The sequence below is a fragment of the Neomonachus schauinslandi genome, chromosome 8 (assembly GCF_002201575.2).
Source record: "Neomonachus schauinslandi chromosome 8, ASM220157v2, whole genome shotgun sequence".
Taxonomy (NCBI): domain Eukaryota; kingdom Metazoa; phylum Chordata; class Mammalia; order Carnivora; family Phocidae; genus Neomonachus; species Neomonachus schauinslandi.
In genome coordinates, this window is record NC_058410.1 from 17,663,050 (window position 1) to 17,686,096 (window position 23,047).

The 23,047-nt window shown below is 38.8% G+C and overlaps 1 pseudogene; it reads left to right on the forward strand.

Annotated features, from left to right (window-relative positions):
- Positions 1 to 13,489: 13,489 nt before the first annotated feature.
- Positions 13,490 to 14,548, forward strand: LOC110583528 (annotated as a pseudogene).
- Positions 14,549 to 23,047: the final 8,499 nt, after the last annotated feature.

The following is a 23,047-nucleotide window of genomic DNA, read 5'->3' on the forward strand; positions in this document are numbered from 1 at the left end:
GGGAACTTCCTCATCCTGATAAAGAGCGTCTACAAAAAAAATCCTATAGACTTAGTAGTGGTGAAAGATAAACAGCTTTATCCTTAAGATCAAGAACAAAGCAAGGATGTCTGCTCTCTCTGTTTCTATAAGACATTGTATTTTAGGTCCCATCCATTGCAATAAGTCAAAAAAAAAATAAACAAAAGGCATCCAGATTAAAAAGGAAGAAGCAAACTATTCTTATCCACAGATATGGTCACTTATGTAGAAAATTTGACAGAAGGTACAAAAAAAGCTACTAGAATGAATAAGATTAGCAAAGTTGCAAGATAGAGATCATTATACAGAAATTTAAACCATATTCCCATACAGTAGCAATGAACGATTCAAAATTGAAATTTAAAAAAATCGTTTACAAAATACTTAGGGATAAATTTGACAAAAGATGTGTAAGACCCGTACATGGGAAACTATATAACATGGCTGAGAGAAATAAATGAAGATGTAAATAAATGGAGAGATATGTCATGCACATGATTTAGAAGACTCAGTACTGTTGTCAGTTCTCCACAAATTGAACCATAGGAACATAAGTTCAATGCATCTTAATCAAAATTCCAACAGAAATTAGCAAGCCAATTCTAAAATGTGTATAGAAAGGTGAAGGGTCTAGAATAGCCAATTTTTTTTTTTGCAAAAAAAGAACAAAATTGGACTATTTACACTGCCTGATTTAGATTTCTTAAAAAGCTAAGGTAATTAATACAGTGTGGTACGGGTAGAAATACAGATCAATCATATCAGTGGAATGAAACAGAAAGTCCATAAATAAACCCAACCATAGATGGCTGATTGATTTTAGTATATTCACAGAGTTATGAAATGATTCTAGGTTTAGAATATATTTTTCACCTCCAACAGAAATCTTATACAGATTATCAGTCACTCCCATTTCCCCTCTTCCCCTACACCTGGCAACTAATAAGTTACTTTTGTCTCCTTGCATTTGATTATTCTTGACATTTCATATAAGTGGAATCAAACAATATCTAACCTTCTGTATCTGACTTCTTTGACTTAGCATAATGTTTTCAAGGTTCATCCCTGTTGTAGTATGAATCAGTAGTTTATTACTTTTTATTGCTAACTAATATTCCATTGTATGGATATGTCACATTTTGTTTATTCATTCATCAGTTGATGGACATTTGAGTTACTTCCACATTCTGGCTATCGTGAATAATGATGTTATGAACATTTGTGTACAAATTTATGTGTAGACATGTCTTACTTTCTTAGAGATATATACCTAGGGATGGAATTGATGAATCATGTTAACTCTATGTTAAAACTTCTGAGGAAATGCCAATTGTTTTCCAAAGTGGCTGCACAATCTTACATCCAAACCAGCAATGACTGAGGGTCCCAATTTCTCCACATCCTCACCAACATACCTTAATGTCTGGTTTTTTTTTTTATTATAGTCATTCTAGTGTGTATGGAGTGGCATCTAATTGTGGTTTTGAATTGACAAAGCAAGAAACAACAAATGTTGGAGAGGTTGTGGAGAAAGAGGAACCTCTTACACTGTTGGTGGGAATGCAAGTTGGTACAGCCACTTTGGAAAACAGTGTGGTGGATCCTCAAAAAGTTAAAAATAGAGCTGCCCTATGACCTAGCAATTGCACTACTGGGTATTTACCCCAAAGATACAGATGTACTGAAAAGAAGGGCCACATGCACCTCAATGTTTATAGCAGCAATGTCCACAATAGCCAAACTGTGGAAGGAGCTGAGATGCCCTTCAACAGATGAATGGACAAAGAAGATGTGGTCCATACATACAATGGAATATTACTCAGCCATCAGAAAGGATGAATACCCAACATTCGCATCAACATGGATGGAACTGGAGGAGATTATGCTAAGTGAAATAAGTCAAGCAGAGAAAGACAATTATCATATGGTTTCACTTATTTGTGGAACATAAAGAATAGCATGGAGGACATTAGGAGAAGGAAGGGAAAACTGAAGGGGGGGAATCAGAGGGGGAGACAAACCATGAGACACTATGGACTCCAGGAATCAAACTGAGGGTTTTAGAGGGGAGGGGGTGGGGGGTGTACTGTATGGTGACTAACATAACAGAATAAAAAAAATAAACAAACAAATAAGAAAAAAATTAATTTTGGTTTTGCTTTGCATTGCCCTATTGACTAGAGATGTTGAGCATCTTTTCTTGTGCTTATTAGCCATTTAAAAAATATATTTCTGTGCCTATTGAGGTGGACATGTGGTTTTTGTCTTTTATTAGATGAGTAGAGCATATTATATTTGATTTTCATATATTAGATCACTCTTGCATTCCTGGGAGAAATCCCTCTTGATACTGGTGCATAACCCTTTTTATATGTTGCTGGATTCTGTTTGATAATATTTTGCTGAGGATTTTTGCCTTCATACTGATAAGGAATAATCTGTAGATTTCTCTTTTTGTCATGTCTCTATCTGGCTTTGGTATCAGGGTAATACTGGCCTCATAGAATGATTTGGAAAATATTTGCTCCTTTTTTTATTTTTTAGAAGGGTTTATGAAAGATTGGTATTTATTCTTTAAATGTTTGCAAGAAATCATCAGTGAAGCTATCTGGGACTGAGCTTTTCTTTGTGGGATTGTTTTAAATTAGTAAATCAATTTTTTTATTTCTTAGAAATCTATTCAGATTATCAGGTTTTTCCGGGGTCAGTTTCAGTAGTTTGTATTTCTAGCAGTTTATTCATTTCATCTAGGTTATTTAACTTGTTGCCATTCAGTTCTTAAGGCTTGCCTTTCTCTTTGGGCAGAAACTGTACCACTGCACAGGAGCTGGGGTACAGATAATGACTTCCTTATCTGGCAGTGACATCCTTGCTCTACTAATGGATGCTGAAGGGGGCAGGTGCTAATTTCTGGCTTTCCTGGCTTGCCTGCTCCTTGCAGAACCTCTGCCCTTATGAGCAAGCTAGAGGGGAGGCTCCAGTGTGCAGACTACTGGTCTTGAAATAGTGTTTCTACCTTATGAGTACAGTCAAGGAAGAGAGCCTCAGTCTCTTAGGCCACGTATGATTGGAATAGAGCTTCTGAAGCACAAGGCTGGGTTGGGAAGAGAAACATGGGCAGCCTGCCTTTCCCAGGGTGAAGTTGCAGCCATATTCGAGGACAAGGTGGGGAGCAAGAGCCCCTGTATCATTCTTGGCTACAGCTGCCTGAAGTAGAGCATGCAAGGCAGTGTTTCCATAAGATGTAGCTTGAAGGTGGGGAGGAAGGAAGCAAGTCATGACTCAGATGCCACAGACTCTTGCTCTCACCAAGTTTAGTAGATTTCCTTAAATGAGTATTTCCTCATTTGCTGTGTACCCTTAGGATAGTTCCCAGGAACTAAATGGTTGAGTTCTTAAGAAATAATTTTCTCCAGTAAAATGACTGTTATACTGGGTAAAGGGACCGCCCACTTCTCACTTCTTCATTCTGGAAGTCTGTTGCCCATCACCTTCTCTCCCTACCCAGTCATTGATTTGATTTTTTGGGCAAAGGCACCAAAGGACTTTAATGGGGAGAGAGGGAGCAAGGATAATCTTTTCAACAAATAATACTGGAACCATTGGCTATCCCTATGCAAAAAAAAAAAAAATTACCCTTGTTCCTTATCTCATACCATACACAAAAATTAATTCAAAATGACTGTAGACCTAAAAGTAATAGCTAGAAGTATACAATTTCTAGAAGAAAACATCAGAGAAAATCTTGGTAACCTTGGGTTAGGAAAAGTTTTCTTAACCAGGACACTAAAAGCACAAAGTATTAAAAGAAAAAGAAGATAAATTGGATTTCATAAAATTTAAAAATTGTCAGTCTTCAAAAGATATTTAAGGATTGAAAAGGAAAGCCACAGACTGGGAGAAAATATTTGCAAATATTTTCTCTTAAAGAATTTGTATCCCAAATGTATAAGGAACCCAGACAACACGATGAGAAGATACAAGGCCCAAATACAAATGGGCAAAAGACTGGAACAGATATTTCACTAAAGAAGAAAAACAGATGGCAAATAAGCTCATGAAAGATGCTCTACATCATTGGCCTCTAAGGAATGCATATAAAAACCACCATGAGATACCACTCTACACCTATTAGAATGGTTAAAATGTAAAAGTCTGATCCTACTAAGTGTTGGTGAGGAAGCAAAGCAATTGGAATTATCATACACTGCTTGTGGGAATGTAAATTGGAACATCATTGGAAAACTGTTGGTTTCCTAAAAACATAAACCTATTCAATCACCCTGCCATTCCACTCCTAGGTATTCACCCAAGAGAAATGAAAGCATATGCCCACAGAAGGACTTGTACACAATGTGCATAGCAGCCTTACTTGTAATAGCCCATAACTGGACCAAACCCAGATGTCCATGAACTGGTAAAGGAACAAATAAATTGTGGGAGAGCCTTACAAACAAGTGCCACTCAGAAATAAAAAAGAGTGGACTACTGATAAACACAGATGAATAAGTATCATAAGGATTATGCTAAGTGAAAGAAACCAGAGACAAAAGCCTAGATATATTTCTATTTAGGTAAAATTCTTTAAAAGGCAGAACTATAGTCATAGAAAGTGAATCATTGATTGCCAAGGGTCAAGTGATAGGGAAGAGAAGGGAGTAAGGGGGTTACACAACTACATACATATATCAAAATTCATTAAAATGCACACCTAAAATGGATTAGTCTTATTTTGTATGTAAATTATACCTTAATATAGTTGATTAAAATGAGTATGTACAGGGGCACCTGGGTGACTCAGTTGGTTAAGTGTCTGCCTTTGGCTCAGGTCATGATACCAGGGTCCTGGGATCGAGCCCCACATCGGGCTCCCTGCTCAGCATGGAGTCTGCTTCTCCCTCTGCCTCTGCCCCTCTCCCCTGCTCATGCTCCCATGCACTCTCTCTCTCTCACTCTCTAATAAATAGATAAAATCTTTTAAAAAAAATAAAATGAATATGTACAGTATGTCATTTATATAAGAGTATAAAACACCAAAATAATACTATATATTATGCATTCATATGCATATGTTACAAATGTAAGATGATACATGGGAAAATACACCAATTTTAGGAACATGGTTACCTCCTGGGGTAGAGAGAGGAAGACGGGATGGGTTTGGGGAACTTTGTACGGGTAATGGTTTGTTCCTCCTGCTTTTCCCATTCCTCCTTCCTTCCTTTCTCCTTTTTTGTTTAGTTGGCTTCATATTTTATAATAATTTTAGATTCACATAAAAACTGAATAGATAACACAGAGAGTTCCCAAAGAACTCTGTCCCCTTCAGTTTTCCCAATTATTAACACCTTGTACTTCGGTTGTACATTTGTTACATGGACCAATGAACATTTGTAAATGAACTAATGTTGATACATTATTATTAACTGAAGTCCATAGTATAAATTAAGGTTCACTTTTTGTGTTGTTCAGTTCTACAGTTTTTGACAAATACTGTCATGTACCCACCGTTATAGTATTATACAGCATAGTTTCATAGTTTGCCCTAAAAATCCCTGTGCTTCACCTCTCAGCCTTCCCCTGAGCTGTGACAAACATGATCCTTGTACTGTCTCTATAGTTTTGCTTTTTTTCTAGAATGTCATACAGTTGGAATCATATAGTATGGATTCTTCTTTCAGATTGGCTTCTTTCACTTGGCAATATGCATGTGAGTTTCGAGGGAAACTTTTGAGGGGCTTGGGAGCTCATTAATTTTTATTATTGAATATCCCATTGTCTGGATGTACCACAGTTTGTTTATCCATTTGCCAACTGAAGGACATCTTGGTTGCTTCCAGTTTTTGGTAATTGTTAATAAAGCTGCTCTAAGCACACATGTGCACATTTTTGTGTGGACATAAGCTTTCAACTCAATAGCATATGTATCTAGAAGCATGACTGCTGGGTTTTATGGTAAGCCTATGTTTGGCCAAAACTGTCTTCCAAAGTGGTTGTACCAGTTTGCATTCCCACCAGAGATGAATGAGAACTCCTATTGCTCTGCATCCTTGCCAGCATTTAGTGTTGTCAGGGTTTTGAATTTTAGCCATTCTACTAAGTGGTATCTCATTATCATTCTAATTTCCAATTCTCTGATGAAACTTGCCACCTGTATATCTCACATGGTAAAGTGTCTCTTCAGACTCTTTGCCCATTTTTAAATTGGGTTGTTTGTTTTCTTAGTGAGTTTTCAGAATTCTTTATATATTTTGGATACAAGCCCTTTAAAAGATACGTGTTTTGTAAATATTTTCTCCCCAGTGTGGCTTGTATTTTCATCTTCTTTACAGTGTCTTTCACAGAGTATACGTTTTAAATTTTAATAAAGTCCACCTTATCAATTTTTTTCTTTCATGCATCATGCTTTTAGTGTTGTACCTAAAAACTCATCACCAAATCCAAGGTCATCTAGATTTTCTCCTATGCTATATTCTAGGAGTTTTATAGTTTTCATATTTTACATTTATGTGCATATTGGATTTGATTTGCCAACATTGTGTTGAATAGTTTTGCATCTATGTTCATGAGAGATATGGTCTATTGTTTTCCTTTCTTGTGATGTTTTATTTGGTTTTGGCATTACAGTAATGCTAGCCTCATCAAATGAGTTTCCATCTCACTGCTTTTATTAATCATCAGTTCTTACATGTTGTCTACTTTTTCCATTAGAACCCTCAACATATTAGCCATAAAATTTATTTTATTTTATTTATTTATTTTGAAGATTTTATTTTTTTTAAGTAACCTCTGTACCCAACATAGGGCTTGAACCCACAACCCAAAGATCAAGAGTCGCATGCTCCACTGACTGAGCCAGCCAGGTGCCCCAGATAAATTAGGTAGCTGGTAATTCCAAATCTATAACATATCTGAGTCTGGTTTTAATGCTTGCTTTCTCTTTTCAGATTATGTTTTTTCTTGCCTTTGAGCATGCTTTGTAATTTTTTGTTGAAAGCCAGACATGATGTATTAGGTAATAGGAACTGAGACAATTGGGCTTTCCGTGTGAGGTCCTATGTTAATCTGGCTAGGAGCTGGGCTGTGTTTAATGTTTTCTGTGGCTATTGGTGCTAGTGGCTTCAGTTTCCTCTAGTCCCCTTGTTTGTTTCTCTCCTCTGTTATCTTTGGGTTTCCCTATGAACTCCTTCTTAAATAGAAGCCCTTATAGCTCTCTTAGTCATAATCCACCATTATTATACTGGAGTCCTGCTGATGTGGTGTTAAGATGTTAGGGAGGGGAAGCATTATTTAGCCTTATGATTAAATCTCAGTCTTTCAGTGGGTTGGAGTCCCTTGGCCTTGAGCTCCAGAAGTGTTTCTTAGCCATTTTTTTTCCCTCCCCTACAAAGAGGGGTAGGCCTTTGGAGAGGCCTAGAGTTATCTAATTGCCACTTTTCCAGGTCAGATAAAGCTCTGGTAAAGTAGTTCACCTTGGAGGAGAAGTCTTTGTCATGGAGAATATTCTGTGTGTATTTCAAAGTGATTACTTTTCCTCTGGTCATAATTTAAAGGATTAGTTTCTCCCTCCTCCTTCCCAAGACGAGAGAATTTTTTCCTGCTCTTTACCAGGAGAACCTGGGGGACTCCTGGAAGTAAAATGCACAGAAGTGTGAGCCTTCCCGAAGATTAACCACTCAGGAGTGTTTAACTCTCAAGCTAGTCCACACTTCGCCTGCAGCAATTTGTCAAAATGATCATTTAAGTGTTCCTACCAGTTACTGGCTCTAGCCACCTCTGCTCCCAGTAAGCAAAGTGTGGCTGTGATTTTCTTTATTTGCCTATCTCTCCAGTTTTGTGGAGGCAGTTTGCCCTGTGGCCTCAATTCTCCAACGGATCCAAGAAAAGTCATTGGTTTCAGTTCGTTTGGCTTTTTTCTTGCTGTGAAAATGGGAATGGTGACTTCCGAGCTCTTCACATGTTGGAACTAAAAGCACAAGCTCTCTCTCTCTCTTCTTTGTTCTCTCTTTTTGTTCTATTCCCTTCCCCCATCATTCCTCCTGCCCTTCCTCCTTTCCTTACTGAAGCATTGTTGGCAAATGTTAGTATCTGTCTAACGTCAGTGGTTTGAGTTCCCCTAAATTCAGGCTAGAGGCAACAGTGGTGGCATTCCTTGAGGAGGCAATGCTGTTCATTGAGAGCTTGAATTTACATTCCAGACTCACTTCGCAGTTATTAAAATAAAATAAGCCTCAGTTTCCGTAAAAAGACCCACAGTAATCAAATCAGCAAGAAAGCACACAGACCTCCAAAGCTCACTTAATAGTCCTTTGGCACATTAGAAAGGCATTTAAAGCATTCCAATAGCTAACACTTAAGTGTGTTCCAGACAGGAGATATTGCTTTGACAGTCATTCCTGGTGCATCCTATTCACCTGCCTTTCATCCGGAAGCAGTAAGGCTCTTGAGGGTTTTCAGGGAGTTAGACTGGTAGAAAAAGGCCCTCAGAATGAAGACTCCTGTCCACTCAAGGTTCAAATTGAAGCACTTTATGAAGCCAACACACCTGGGTTTGTAAGCTATTTAAGATTTTGATTATCACTATTAATCATCTTTATAATAATAGCAACAATAACAAAATACTTTAGTCTCATCCAGCATATAATTCCAGTACTGCCTGGTTTTATGCATAAATGGTTTAACATGCCCGCTATTACAATTTTTATTTTCCCTTATTCATAAGTAAAAGTTTATGTTTTACCAGAGATTTACATGTTAGGATCCTGTTGACCAGCTTCACATTCAGAGTATTTGTTTTCCTTCACATAAGTACATACCAAATGGTTTGGCATGAGTTCAGGTGTCCCTAGTATACTGTTACCTACCAGCCACAGCTGCTTCTGGATGTTAGATTTCTCTCCCTGCCGTGGCCAGATTTTGCCATGTGCCCTTCTGCTGGAGGTTGGGTGGTGGTTAGTTATATGATATTATATTAGTTAGATAGGGCTGCCATAACAAAATACCACAGACTGGGTGGTTTAAAAACAGAAATTTATTTTCTCATAATTCCGGGGACTAGAAGTTCAAGATCAAGGTATCAAACAGTATTGATTTCATCTGAGGCCTCTCTCCTTTGCTTGTAGATGTCTGTCTTTTCCCTGCATCCTCACATGGTTTTCCTTCTGTGTGTGTGTCTGGCTCCTAATCTTCTCTTATTGTATGATACCAGTCATATTGAATTAGGACCCACCTTAATGCCCTCATTTTAACTTAATTACCTCCATAAAGACCCCATCTCTGAATACAGTCATATTCTGAGGTGCTGGGAGTTAGGAACTCAACATATGAATTTGGGGGGACACGTTAAGTAACCACACTGGAGGCAGAGAGGGAAAGGTCATTTTTTTAAGTTGCTCACTGTATTTGAGGCACTTTACAACATTATCTCATCCTCACAAAATCTTATGAAGGAGAGGTTATTCGTTCTGATTTACAGATGAAGAGACTGCAACAGAAAGTCAGGCTGTTAGGGAGTGCTGGGGTCAAGATGAACACCTGGGTCCGGCCAGCTTCCAAGCCCATGTTCTGTCCACCAAATCACACTACTTGTCTTTGCCTGATGTCCTCTGTGTCTTGCCTCCTTTGGCCGTCTCTACTGAGTGACTTGAACTCTTGGCACCACCACTGCCTACTCCCCAATCCAAATTATCAGTCAAGAGATTTCAGGAAATAAACATGACTTGTCACTGGAACAGGTGATGGGCTCTTGTCCTAGAGTAATCCAAAGCCTCAGGCCTTCCTTACAGCCTCAAGGTCAGCACAGACTCAGTAATTAGAGCAATACATTTACTGGGCAGTTTCCCTTACTGTATCTTCCCATCCGGGGGTGCTCCAGGCATCACTTACAGCAAATCACTGCTCAGGGATCTGGGAGCATGTTCTGAGGCAGTTGCTGTAGGAATGCCTGTTATCACTAGGCACAATGTCCTAGAAATACCTCTTCTGAGCTTAGCACATTCCTTGCAACTAGGACTCATGGCAAAATAATCCTTTAATACAGGCCTATCATACACCAAACATGTTATTGAAACATTTGCATTGCTTCTTTTAAAACCTACAAATAGGACCAGCCTTGAATGTAGGCCAAGGGGACAGCTGCCTCTGGAATGATTTCAGGACACCCAGGAAAATGTCCTTGATTAAAGAACTTTGTCTCCCACTGGACATTGCTTTTCTGGCTTGTGTTCTGTTTTTCTTTTTAATTACCTACATTTTTCACTCTACTATTGTGAGATGAATTATTTTTGTATTATTGAGCAATTAACTCATATTCTATTTACAGCTCTTAGACTAAATGCTAAGCAATTGCTCTCTCAGAACTTCCCCATTTGCAAATAACTGAGGTTGATTTGCAAAGGTTTTGGAGCTAATTCAACGATTTGATTAGTACTGACGCTGACAGAAAGCAAAAAGAGAGTCGTTGGACTTGAGTCTTCAGCTCTGCCACTCAAGTACGTATCATTTCACATTGATTTTTGCAGGCACTCCTCCTGGGCTGATCCGCTTCAGTTTACAGAGACAGTCTTGGTACTTGTAGTAAGGAGTAAATACTAATCTATAAAACTTGGGAATTTGCCTCTATCCAGAAGAAATTATAAATATAGGCAAAAATCATAAGAACTAGAAGGGAATTTAGAGATCATTTATTTCAGGCAAAAATCATAAGAACTAGAAGGGAATTTAGAGATCATTTATTTCAGTCCCCTGATTTTGTGGCTAAGAAAACCTAAATTTAGTAAAATTAAGCGATTCATCCAAGGCTTCACAATAAGTTAATGACAGAACTAGACATTGACCCCAAGTCCTGGCCTCTCCCTCCATTTCCTATTTATACCCTGAATAGGTATGTACGTCTCTACCGGCCTCCAAAATTGGGTTTCAAAACAACACAGTTGTTTTTTTAAAAAAAAAAAACAACAACAACATAGTTTTTTAAAGACTAAATATAAGTCAGGAAAAATCCATGTGTTAGTCTTTAAAGATATTCAAATAACTAAGTTATGACTTCTGCCAGCTTAAAAAAGAGGAAATGTGATATTTAAAATGGCATACTAAAACATCATCTATTTCCTAAGTTTTATTTCAATTTACATTACAGTATTTTTAAACCCCTACGTGTAGTTCCTGTACTTCTATGATGTAACTCTAAGTCTAAACTAACAGCTGAAAATGAAAATACGAGGCAGTAGAAGCAGTGCCAAAATCAGGGTCATTTACAGAAAACGCCCTAAAGCGTTCTGAGGGGACACTATTGAGGATTGTAGACCTAAAAGTTAAACCTGTTTGGTTCATGGGCTCATACTGACACAAATTATGTTCTTGCTCTTCTGCCAAGTTAATCTAACCTTCAGGTAGTCTGCATCATTCTTGGGAGCAGGTGTTTATGAGGATGCAAAGGGCTCCTCTCAAGTCCTGCCCTCTGGGGTCTTTCTCATCACCCTTGTACTTTATAGTAATCGTTATCTGTGACCCCCCCCACCCTATTGATCATATATACTGACTAGTACCATACTTATTTATGTTCCTGTCCTAGCTCCCTTAGATCATAAGATGACCGTTTTCAGGTGTTTGTGCCCATTACAGGACCGAGGGCAATACTCTGCATGCCATGTGTGGCCCAGAAATATTTGTTGAATAAATGAGTAAGTGCGTAACTGCCTAAGATGAAAAGTCACATCTGTTACAAACTGGTTGCATAAGAAAATACAATATATTTCATGTGTTTAAGAATTTAAAAGTTTACTATGAAAGGAAATGTCATTTCTTATAAATGTGTATGGATGGCCATTATTCTCATTATTTACACTTTTCTGTCCTGTTGGTAGATTTATCTGTTACTTTTGGATCTTGGCTTGCATTAGTGAATATAAGTTACACTGAAGATGTCTATGGAGATGCCTAAAATAGTCATGCATCTATTGTGGCAAGAGAAATTTAGAATAGTCCAGGTTTCTTAATTTACAGATAAAGCAATCAAGGCTTAAAACATTATATGTGTTCAAGGTCAAAAGTAAAAGCAAAGTGATGGTAGACACTATATTTGTTATAGATATCAAATAGGAATTCTTTTTTTACATATTTGTGAACTAAAAAAATGCATGCACTTGCACACACCTCAGTTTTTTGGCTTCTATGTGGAAATTAACTTTTAGGAAAGAATCCAAATTATTTGTTTGGTTGTTTGTTTTTTTAAAGTTTAATTTATTTATTTGAGAGTGAGAGAGAGCACAAGTAGGGGGGCAGAGAGAACAGACTCCTCACTGAGCAGGGATTTTTTCCCCCCCTCCCAAGGTGGGGTCGATCCCAGGATCCTGAGATGATGACCTGAGCTGAAGGCAGACACTTAACCAACTGAGGCACCTGGCGCCCTGAAAGAATCCAAATTATAATTGGAGTAAAGATCCAACATAAACACGCCACTAGCTTCGCTTAACTTTGTGAAGAATGTCCTAATATTAAAGGGAGCTAAATATTGACATGGTTTATTGGGATGGGGAGGAAGAACAACACCAAGGAGCAGCCGGGTATTCTAACTTCTCACGATGCTGTAGATTTTTTTTTAAGTAAAAAAAGTAGAAGCGTGGACAGGCTGTCATCACCAGCAATACTAATTTTTTTTTTTTTTAAAGCTTATCACTTGGGGGAAAAGTGAGTCTTCAGTAATTAAAGAGTCATTCATAGTTGACTTACTTTTCTATCCTTTCTTACCTCAGGGGCTAGTGGCTCTTTTCTTTCCAGTTGATCTATTTATTTTCAGACCCCTGCTTTTCCCTGTGCTTTCCTCCCTGGGGTACCTGACAAAGACTCTTCATTCTTCAAGTCCAACTCAAATGTTCTCTCCCTTGACGAATTTACTCTAATCCTCCATGTTAGAAGCATACACTCCCTTCATTGCATGTTCACAGATTTCTTCCACTCATGGTGGCTTTTATTAGAGCCTGAGTCCCTGAACATGATAGGACCCTCACCAGCTCCTATCACTCTAAGCTTGGTCATTGTCCTGGATTTAAGTCCTGACTCTGAGCTTCCTCTCTCATGACCATTGTTCTCAATTGTTTCCTACCTTTTCCTTTTCCTCCTTCCGAAATCTTTGCACTGTATACTCTGGAAGCCATAATGCAGTAGTTTTGAGGATATTTTGATCATGAAACAAAAAATAAATCCTTTTCTTTTTCACAACTCAGAAAACACATGGAATATGTATATATTTTATAGAACAATGTGGACTGCACTCTAGAATCTTCCATTGTCTTTTTAAAAAAATACTCATTGTTGGACAATTGTATATCCACATTAAAAAAATGAAGTTATATCCTTACCTCATACCATACACAACACTTAACTCAAAATTAATCATAGCCCGGCACCTGGAATCGGGCTGCAACCTCAGCCGCGCCTGCCGCTGGCCGCCTGCCACCGCCTCTGGACCATGGACCCCCGCAAAGTGAGCGAGCTTCGGGCCTTGTGAAAATGTGTAAGCAGGATCCAAGCGTTCTGCACACCGAGGAAGTGTGGAGTGGGTGGAGAGCATGGGGGGTAAAATACCACCTGCCACTCATAAAGCTAAATCAGAAGACAATATCAAGGAAGAAAAAACAGATAGTAAAAAGGCAGAGGAAAACATAAAGACAGGCGAACCATAGTGATCTAGAAATTGACAATGAAGGTGTGATTGAACCAGATACTGATGCCCCTCAAGAAATGGGAGATGAAAATGTAGAGATAACTGAGGAAATGATGGATCAGGCAAATGATAAAAAAAGTGGCTGCCGTTGATGCCCTAAGTGATGGTGAACTACAGAAAGCCATTGACTTGTTCACAGATGCCATCAAATTGAATCCTCGCTCAGCCATTCTGTATGCCAAGAGAGCCAGTGCCTTCATCAAATTACAGAAGCCAAATGCTGCCATTCAATACTGTGAGAGAGCTATTGAAGTAAATCCTGATTCAGCTCAGCCTTATAAGTGGCGAGGGAAAGCACACAGACTTCTGGGCAATTGGGAAGAAACAGCACATGATCTTGCCCTTGCCTGTAAACTGGATTACGATGAAAATGCTAGTGCAATGCTGAAAGAAGTTCAACCGAGGGCCCAGAAAATTGCTGAACATCAGAGAAAGTATGAGCAAAAACGTGAAGAGCAAGAAATCAAAGAAAGAATAGAAAGGGTTAAGAAGGCTCGGGGAGAACATGAGAGTTAAGAAGGCCCAGAGGGAGGAAGAAGCCAGACGACAATCAGGAGCTCAGTATGACTCTTTCCCAGGTGGCTTTCCTGGAGATGAATGCCTGGTAATTTTTCTGGAGGAATGCCTGGGCTCAATGAAATTCTTAGTCATCCAGAGGTTCTCACAGCCATGCAGGATCCAGAAGTTATGGTGGCCTTCCAGGATGTGGCCCAGAACCCAGCGAATATGTCAAAATATCAGAGCAATCCAAAGGTTATGAATCTCATCGGTAAATTATCAGCCAAATTTGGAGGTCAAGCATAATGTCATTCTGAAAAATAAAGCCCTTGCTGAAGGAAAAGCAACGATTACCTAAAGGATGTCGCAATAATACAAACCTGTGTACCTCTGACCTTCTCATGAAGAAAGCTGGGGTGCTGTGAAGAGAATCCCTACCCCTCTGCCCCACATGCAACTGAAACATTCTATAGTGGTTTGCCATTAGGGTATTCATTCAGATAATGTTTTCCTACTAGGAATTACAAACTTTAAACACTTTTTAAACCTTAAAAATATTTAAAAACATATTAAAAGGGTGTGTTAGTCCCTAAAAAAAAAAAAAAAAAACTTAATCATAGACCTAAATACAACAGCTAAAACTATAAAACTTCTTGAAGAAAATATAAGAGAAAATCTTTGTGACCTTGGGTTGGACAGAGTTCTTAGATAAAATACCAAAAGAAAAATCCATAAAAGAAAAATTGATAAATTGTATTTCATCAAAAACTTACGTGCTTCAAAAGATACCATTAAGAAAATGCAAAGACAAGTTACGGGCTGGAAGAAACATCTGCTAAGGAAATATTTGTTAATCTTATACCTGATAAAGAAATATATCAAGGCCCCTCATAATTCAATAAGAAGAAGAAAACAACCCAATTACAAAATGCACAAAAGACATGAAGCTATATGAATGGTCAATAAGCACAGCAAGGTGTGCTCAACCACATTAGGGAAATTAGAACCACAATGAGATACCACTATAGACCCCACAATAAGAGACATAATCAAAAGACTAACACTACTGACCAGAGAGTATGGAGCAACTGAAACACCTATACATTGCTGTTGGGAATGTAAAATGGGACAAATATTTTGAAAAATAATGTAGCCATTTCTAAAAAGTTAAACATAAACTTGTCATATAATACAGCAGTTCCACTCCTAAGGATACATCCGAGATAAATAAAGACGTATTTACATCCAAACACATATACACAAATGTTTATAGCAGCATTATTTATATTAGCCCCAAACTGGAAACAATCCAAATGTCTATCAACTGGAGAACACAATATGGTATATCCATATATTGAACTATTTAGCAATAAAAAGAAAATATCAATATATGTTCAATGTAGATGAGCCTCAAAAACACCATGCTAAATGGAAGAAGCTAGACACAAAAGACTATTGTATGATTACATTTATATGAAGTGTCTAGAAAATGCAAATATAACGAGACAGCACATCAGGGGTTGCCTAGGGCTGAGGATTTGAATGAATTGAAATAAAACTTTGTTGGAAATGTTCTAATACTGGATTATGGTGATGGCTTTATAACCATAAATTTGCTAAAAATTACTTGTACACTTACAATAGGTGTATAAATTATACTTCAACAAAGCTGCTTTAAAAGTTAAAAATAATACTGGACAAAACCTGCTAAAGTGACTTCTTGGCCCACTAATGAGTCATGATCTATTGTGGAAAACATTGCCTTATTGTATAGTAAGCTCATGTCCCTAGATCCTTAAACTTCTCCCTGAAAATCCCCTCCACTTCTTGCTCTAACTGGAACCAGGGCATCAGTTTTATTTCCCAATGTTATACCCAGCTCTCCCCCAAACATGGGCTTACCATTTTCTCCTGTGGAGTTCATCATAGGGTTTTTCCTTCTTATACCCCTTCCTCACATCTGATTAATGGTCAAGTTCTCCAGTGGTACTTCCTCAAACCTGGTCACATTTCTCTATTTCTACTCCACTGCCTTAGTTCAGGCCATGATCCTCTCTTGACTACTGATTATTGAAACAACTTCCTTTTGGTTGCTTTGACTCGAATCTTGCCTCTTTTAAAGCACAATCTTGTTGTGCTAGTATCTGTTTAAGCATTTTAATTGTTTCCAGTGCCCATAGGGTAAAGTCTGAACTATATGCCTGTCTCCCCTAAAAACCAATCACTCCTCTAGGATAGAAATTTACGTGTTTATACTCATTTGTCCTCTGTAGCCCCCAGCACAATGGACTCCACGTGGTTGGTCGTAATCTGATATGCATTTGTGAGTGAATGAATGGGAAAGGGCTTTTCAAAGAACTGTATTAGGACCCAAGAGTTTCTGGTTCCCCAGGAAGTTCTTGGCTTTGGTTGCACCAGCAGAGCAAACAAGAGGCTCCTGGTAACAACATGCAAACTCACCAAATGTTCTACATTCCTGAAATCTGCCTTGGGACTCATCATTCAGACACTTTTTTGACTCAGGAGAGTTGATTAGCTTGGCTCTGGACTCCAGTCAGCAGCCTCTTCTTGCCAGGCACTCCTAGAATCTTCCAAAGACGAGGAAGAACACATTTGACATTTATATCGAACACAGAGATTTGAAAGATACTCTGCACATGTGTGGTAATAGTTTATATCCCAAATGTCTCCAGAAAAGTTTAGTTCACATCATGATTGAGCCTGGTGAAGTGACAGATCTGCTTTACAGGAAGTAGTACCGGAAAGCATCTCACTGTCCTTTCCTGTTTGCCAACATGAAAATAAACTGTCAAAGTGCACCTTCTTGGTTCACTGCTGAAACAGAGCTGGGCACCTTTAGGGATTACTTGGCTGCCTATGTCTAAAAAGGTTGTTTTCGTTTGATTCTAAAAGTTCTGCTGCATTTTTCAGAAGAAGAGTTGGATAACTATTTTTTACCCAAAGCTCTTACTGAAAAGAAAAATCACCATTGCATTCAGCCAAATTAAGGCTGCTTTCTGTTATGAAAGAATAGAATTTTTACAGAGGACTTTACATGTAGCCATTTTGACACTTACCTTGGTCTTCAAACTTTAATTAGATCATGTTCTTTTCTTCAGAGAGATAAAAAATAAAACAAAAGAGCCAGGATTCATAGAGCAAAAATCTTCACTGAACTGACTCCTCAGAAGGGACCATTTTTAAATAATTAAATTACCTTTGGGGTTATATTTGAAAATGTTTTAAGATATTTTTACAGTTATATTTCCCTGCGTTCTCTGTTCTTGCCATCTCTTTGTTTTACATGTACACTTTTGCTTTATTCTAGAAGACCATTTCTCTCTGTTCTGGCCAAGCCTTCTCTTCCTGCGTGCCCAGTTTAAGCACTCTTTCCTCCAGGAGGCCTATCCTGGACTTGAGCCATCATGAATACTTTTCCGGAGAACTATTTATTACATTTTGAGCAAAGGTTACCAACTGGGGGTAGGGGTTTGGGGAGGAAAGCACATAAGAATCTTAAATGTAATTTAAAAGGATGTCATAATATATTTTGAAATAAAAGAAAAAAGCTATTAATATGGATTTAGGGACATGAAAAAGAAACAATCTTTTTGAGAGTATAGAAAGTAACCTCTCTTGTACCCACCTAGAGATTCTCTAGGTGCAAAGCAGTCATTAAACGTCTGCTTTCGGCTCAGGTCATGATCCCAGAGTCCTAGGATCGAGCCCCGCTTTAGGCTCCAGCCCCGCCTCGGGCTCCTTGCTCAGCGGGAGGCCTACTTCTCCCTCTCCCACTCCCCCTGCTTGTGTTCCCTCTCTCGCTGTGTCTCTCTCTGTCAAATAAATGAATAAAATCTTTAAAAAAATAAAATAAAATAAAAATAACAAAATAAAATCGGCCTAAATAATTAATATACAGCTATTTCCCAGGGATATGGACAGCAGAGCTAAACTCCAGATAGTAAATTCAGAGTAAGGATACTTGAGTTTGAACAGAAACTTTTAGTCACAATTGAGATTCTTGGACATGACTGGGCAAAGATTTACAGGCCTCTTTGAGGCGGCAATTCCATAATCCAGGTGAAAACTCTTCATACATAGACATTCAAAAATTATTTGCTTTACCAGGGATGAGAGCATCCACAGTTGTTGACTGAGCAACAGGCAAACTACAGGTTGAAACTCATTCTTCCAATTTGCCCTTGAGTTGGGATTTCTGCTTTGCCTCAGAATAAGACAGAGCCTATTCCCTCCAAAGCAGTTACTGACACCACCGCCCGCCATGCCTGCCCCTGGAGCCCCTCTGTGTGCTGGTAGCCAGATGCTCACTGAACCCCCCTGTTACTAACTGGCCTCCACCCCCACCCCATGCTAGCTTCTCGAAGTCCCCAAGAAAACACAATCTTCCTCACCTGCATTTTCAAATTAGTTCACTTATATAAAAGTACTTATTTTCCATAAGCTTACAGCTGATTCCCCGATAAGATTTTTTAGTATGATTGCAAAAAAAAAGGTACTGTAATAATCACTTATGAAATAGTAAAATTCAGCACCAAGTCACACACACACACAAAGATGATAAAACTATTTTTTTCTATACCAAACCCCAAATGCCTAAAACGGTATATTGAAGGATGTCTCACTGACCATCTGTCTCAGAGCCATGTAGGGTGTCATCTAACAGGCAGATTTATCTGGAGGCTCAGTAACCTGCAAGCCATTTAAACTCCCCAAGGAAATGCTACCACGCTGGCATCTGAGAATGGTGATGAGCATTCAGTCAGCACTTAAATGCATTTGGATTTACTGAGGAACCAGCATATGTCAGTCACTACAGTGTGACACTTCTCCCTTGCATTTCTCCTCTTCATGCCCAGAACATCCACTGTTGCTTTCTAGCCCATCCTTACCCTTGGAGCCACTTTGCCCAACCCCAAAGCACGTGGTGGGGGGTGGGGTCCAGCTTGGAAAGTCAGTCTTGAGCTACATGTTTCTCTTTGCTCCTCAAGCCTCACCCCATTCGGCATCTGAACCTCACTGTAGAGGAGGGAAGTAAATTAATTCTGGAGGGTGGTGACAGGGAAGAAGTGACAATTACTCATAATAGTAGTGGCAGATCTCTACGTAAGAGGGCAGAGACAGGGCAAGATTGTGGTGAGAAATTTCAGGCTAATGTTCCTCAAATAGCTTACATGTTTTGAGTAATGGGAATGAACACGTTTATTTCCACTGTGCTCTTTCACCAATAATATCATCACTGCATCTCCTGGGAGTAAGCAAAAACGAATGCTTTTAGGACCTCTGAGGTAAATATTGAAAAAGCAAAGTGTCAAAGTATACCGATCCAAGAGCCAAGTTATTTAAGGTGAGATTAATTAATAAAGTATCATTTATCTCTCAGCTGATTTGGCAAATTTCTCTGTAACATTGCTGGCTCTATGTGGCTCTTTCAGCTTGGTTATCAATTCCCGATAAATAACCACCAGTTAAGTCTTTGAGCTTCCTTCCTTCATGATTAGATATGGACTAACTAACAGGCATTCGTGCTTTCTGAAGTCCTTGTCTGGGCCTCAGAAATCAAGCACAGCAGTGCCCCCTTTATCAGTGGGGGATGTGTCCCAAGACCCCCAGTGGATGCCTGAAACTGTGGATAGTACCCAACCCTATATATACTCTGTATGTGTGTGTGTGTATGATAAAGTTTAATTTATAAATGAGGCTTAGTAAGAGATTAACAATAACTAATAATAAGATAGAACTGTAACAATGTAATGTCATAAAAGTTATGTGAATGTGGTCCCTCTCAAAATATCTTACTGAACTGCACTCACCCTTCTTCTTGTGATGATGGGAAATACAAAATGCCGGTGTGATGAGGTGAAGTGAGGTTAGTGATGTAGGCATGGTGACACAGCATTAGGCTTCTATTGACCTTCTGATGCTACGTCAGAAGGAGGATCATCTGCTTCCAGACTGCGGTTGACCACGGGTAACTGAAACCACAGAAAGCAAAACCACAGATGGGGGGGTGGGGAGGGTGTTCCTCTCCTGAGACCTGCACGGTCTCTCTATAAAAGCAATAGCCAAGATTGAGCTGATAACAACAGATGAAGTTAAACTTTGTACAGCAACACTGAAGGCCTAAGATCACATTTGCACTGAGTCTCTAAATTCTTATGCATTTGTTTATTCCTTTATTTGGAAGTTCTGAACTGAGTTTCATTTTGAGAAAATCGCCACTAGAAGAAATGAGCATGAACAGAAAGGATACCATCCAAGTAGAGATGGCACAAGGGAAAAATCACTGCAAAGAGCTCCTACATTTTGTTTTTATTTTCTATCTCTATGAAAAGCATAACACAAAACAAATGCAAATACATAATGCACGGGATGTCATGCTTTTTTGACAAATCTATTAGGACCTTATCCATATTTGGGAGCTGACATTACAGCTCCTTCTCTATTTCTGTTCTGTTCTTGTCCCCCTGGCTTGTTGCCTTCCCAGCCATGACCTTGGTCCAATTCTCCGCACTGGCTGTGCTATTTCCTATGCTGATTTGGCTCAGGACCTTCTTCCCCTGAGACCATTTCAGGAATGACTCTCACCCAGAACCCAGGTCACTATCACCATTTTAGAACTGTTTCCAGAATATTCACTGAAAGTCATTGTATTCGGCACAATAACATTTATGAAGAGTAGATTAAAACATGGAGTAAGAAATATAAGGAGGAGATCAAACAGACAAATGGAAATTCTGAACACATACTTTCATAGAGATTCTAGATGTCATATACATAATTCATGATAACTTAGGGAGATTACTTTTTTTATTGAATTCTTAATCTACATAAAATCACTCAGTAGTACCTCAGAGGCATGAAAAGATTAATTATAAAGATACGAATGCCCCTGAGTGGCCAGGTGCTTCATTTTCTTCTGAACAGGACTAAAAATACAACAGAGTTGTTATAAGGCGTAAGACACTCTAACTAGATAAATCATGGTCACTGATTTTCACTTCTTTCTCCTAATCCTTGTCAATTCTTACATAAACATATGCTCCAGGAAAATGGGACCTGTCATCCCGGCAAAGAGTTGGCAATCCCCAAGTGTTCCTGGCAGCAGAAAGTAAAGAAATTCTGTTTTGTGGGGAGTCCCTGAAAACCCACAGGCCAAGAGATAATAGACTGTGGTATTCCCCAAGGAGCTAACAATTTGGAGACAGAGCAGGTGAACTTGGGATTTTCTTCTTCCCACTCTCTGGAACCCAGACACTCACGCCACCAGCTATGCCCCAGACCGGCAGGAGGCAGTGTGGTAGAATCTTCCCCAAAGAAAAGAAAATGGTTCATACCAGAGCCCAGGACCAATCCAGACAGGGGTGCATTGGCCATTCTGGATTCTGGGATGTGGGAGACAGTAAAGCACAAGTTTTAGAGGCAGATTGGCTCCAATTCTGATTCGCTACTTGCTAGCCAGATCACATGACCTTGAATAAGAGACTTCTTGATGTTCATTTTTATCATTTATAAAATGGAACTATTCATATCTTCTTCATAGGGGTGCTGTGTGATTTAAAGATGATAATACATATGAAACCATTTTTGGCACACTGCAATACTGCTTCTTACAACTGAATGAACTTGGCAAGTTATTAAACTCTGTACCTCCATCTGCTCATTGATAACATGACAATATCATAGTACCTGCCTCAAAGGGGTCTTATGAGTATTAAATGAGATAATACATGTGAAGTCCTTCGAATCATTCCAAGTAAATGAGACCAGCTATTTTTATTAATAGCAATGAATGTTAGCTATTAATATTAGCAGTGAGCACTCAATAATGAAAGCTATAATCATTATGATTACCATTATCATCAGTCAGAAACTATAAGTAAATTAGAGAATCATTTATTATGGAATTTTCCAAATTCACCAGATCTGCTTGTTGCAGAAAACAAAATTGATCTTCCTTCCTCTTAACCAGTTTCCTTCAGTCATAATGTGATCAAAGTGTTTATAAATAGAAATCTCCAGGTCAGGGTATAGGGAGCATTTCTGAGGCTTCTTAGTGCTTAAACTTAAGCCAAGAAATGCAAAGTAACTCCTCAGAAGCTACCCGGGCCTTTCCAGGAACAGAAAATACATTTATACAAATGTTGACACATACCTATGTGTACAGGCATTCCTAATCAATTTAGTCAAAGGGTTCAAGTTTCCACGGTCTTTGGCAGTTTGAAATAGCTAGATTCCAATGGGGCTGTCCAGGCAGTGCATTAGATGCTTGCTATGCCATTTAAAGATCAAAGAGTTACAGAATCTGAAAGATAAAATAGATACCTTGGTGGTCATCTAATGCAGCTTCCCACGCAATGGAAGGTTCTTCATCAGCAAGAATTCCTGCCAGTCCCTCCCTTTGGGGAGAGCTTGCTGGGTGACTAACCATGCTTGGACAACTTAAGTCGTTATAAAGTTTCTTCACATATTGAACTAAAGTTAGCTTCCCAGCATCTTCTATCCAACAATCTTATTTCTGCCCTCTGAATCTAAGAAATCAAGTCAGTCCCCTCTTCTCCATGAAGACTGTTCATTTACTCTCCACAAACTTTAAAACAGCTCTCATGCCTCCCCTTGGTTTTTTCATCTCTGGTTCTTCTAGCCATATTCCATCCAGTCTTATCTAGTACCACCATGAATAGTACAATGGGAATATTTCCTCCAGGGTGGACATCTGTTGTGTTTGCCCATCTAGTGTCCATTTCCCTCTGCTTCTATTCATAGGGTTCCTCTTTTATATGGGAA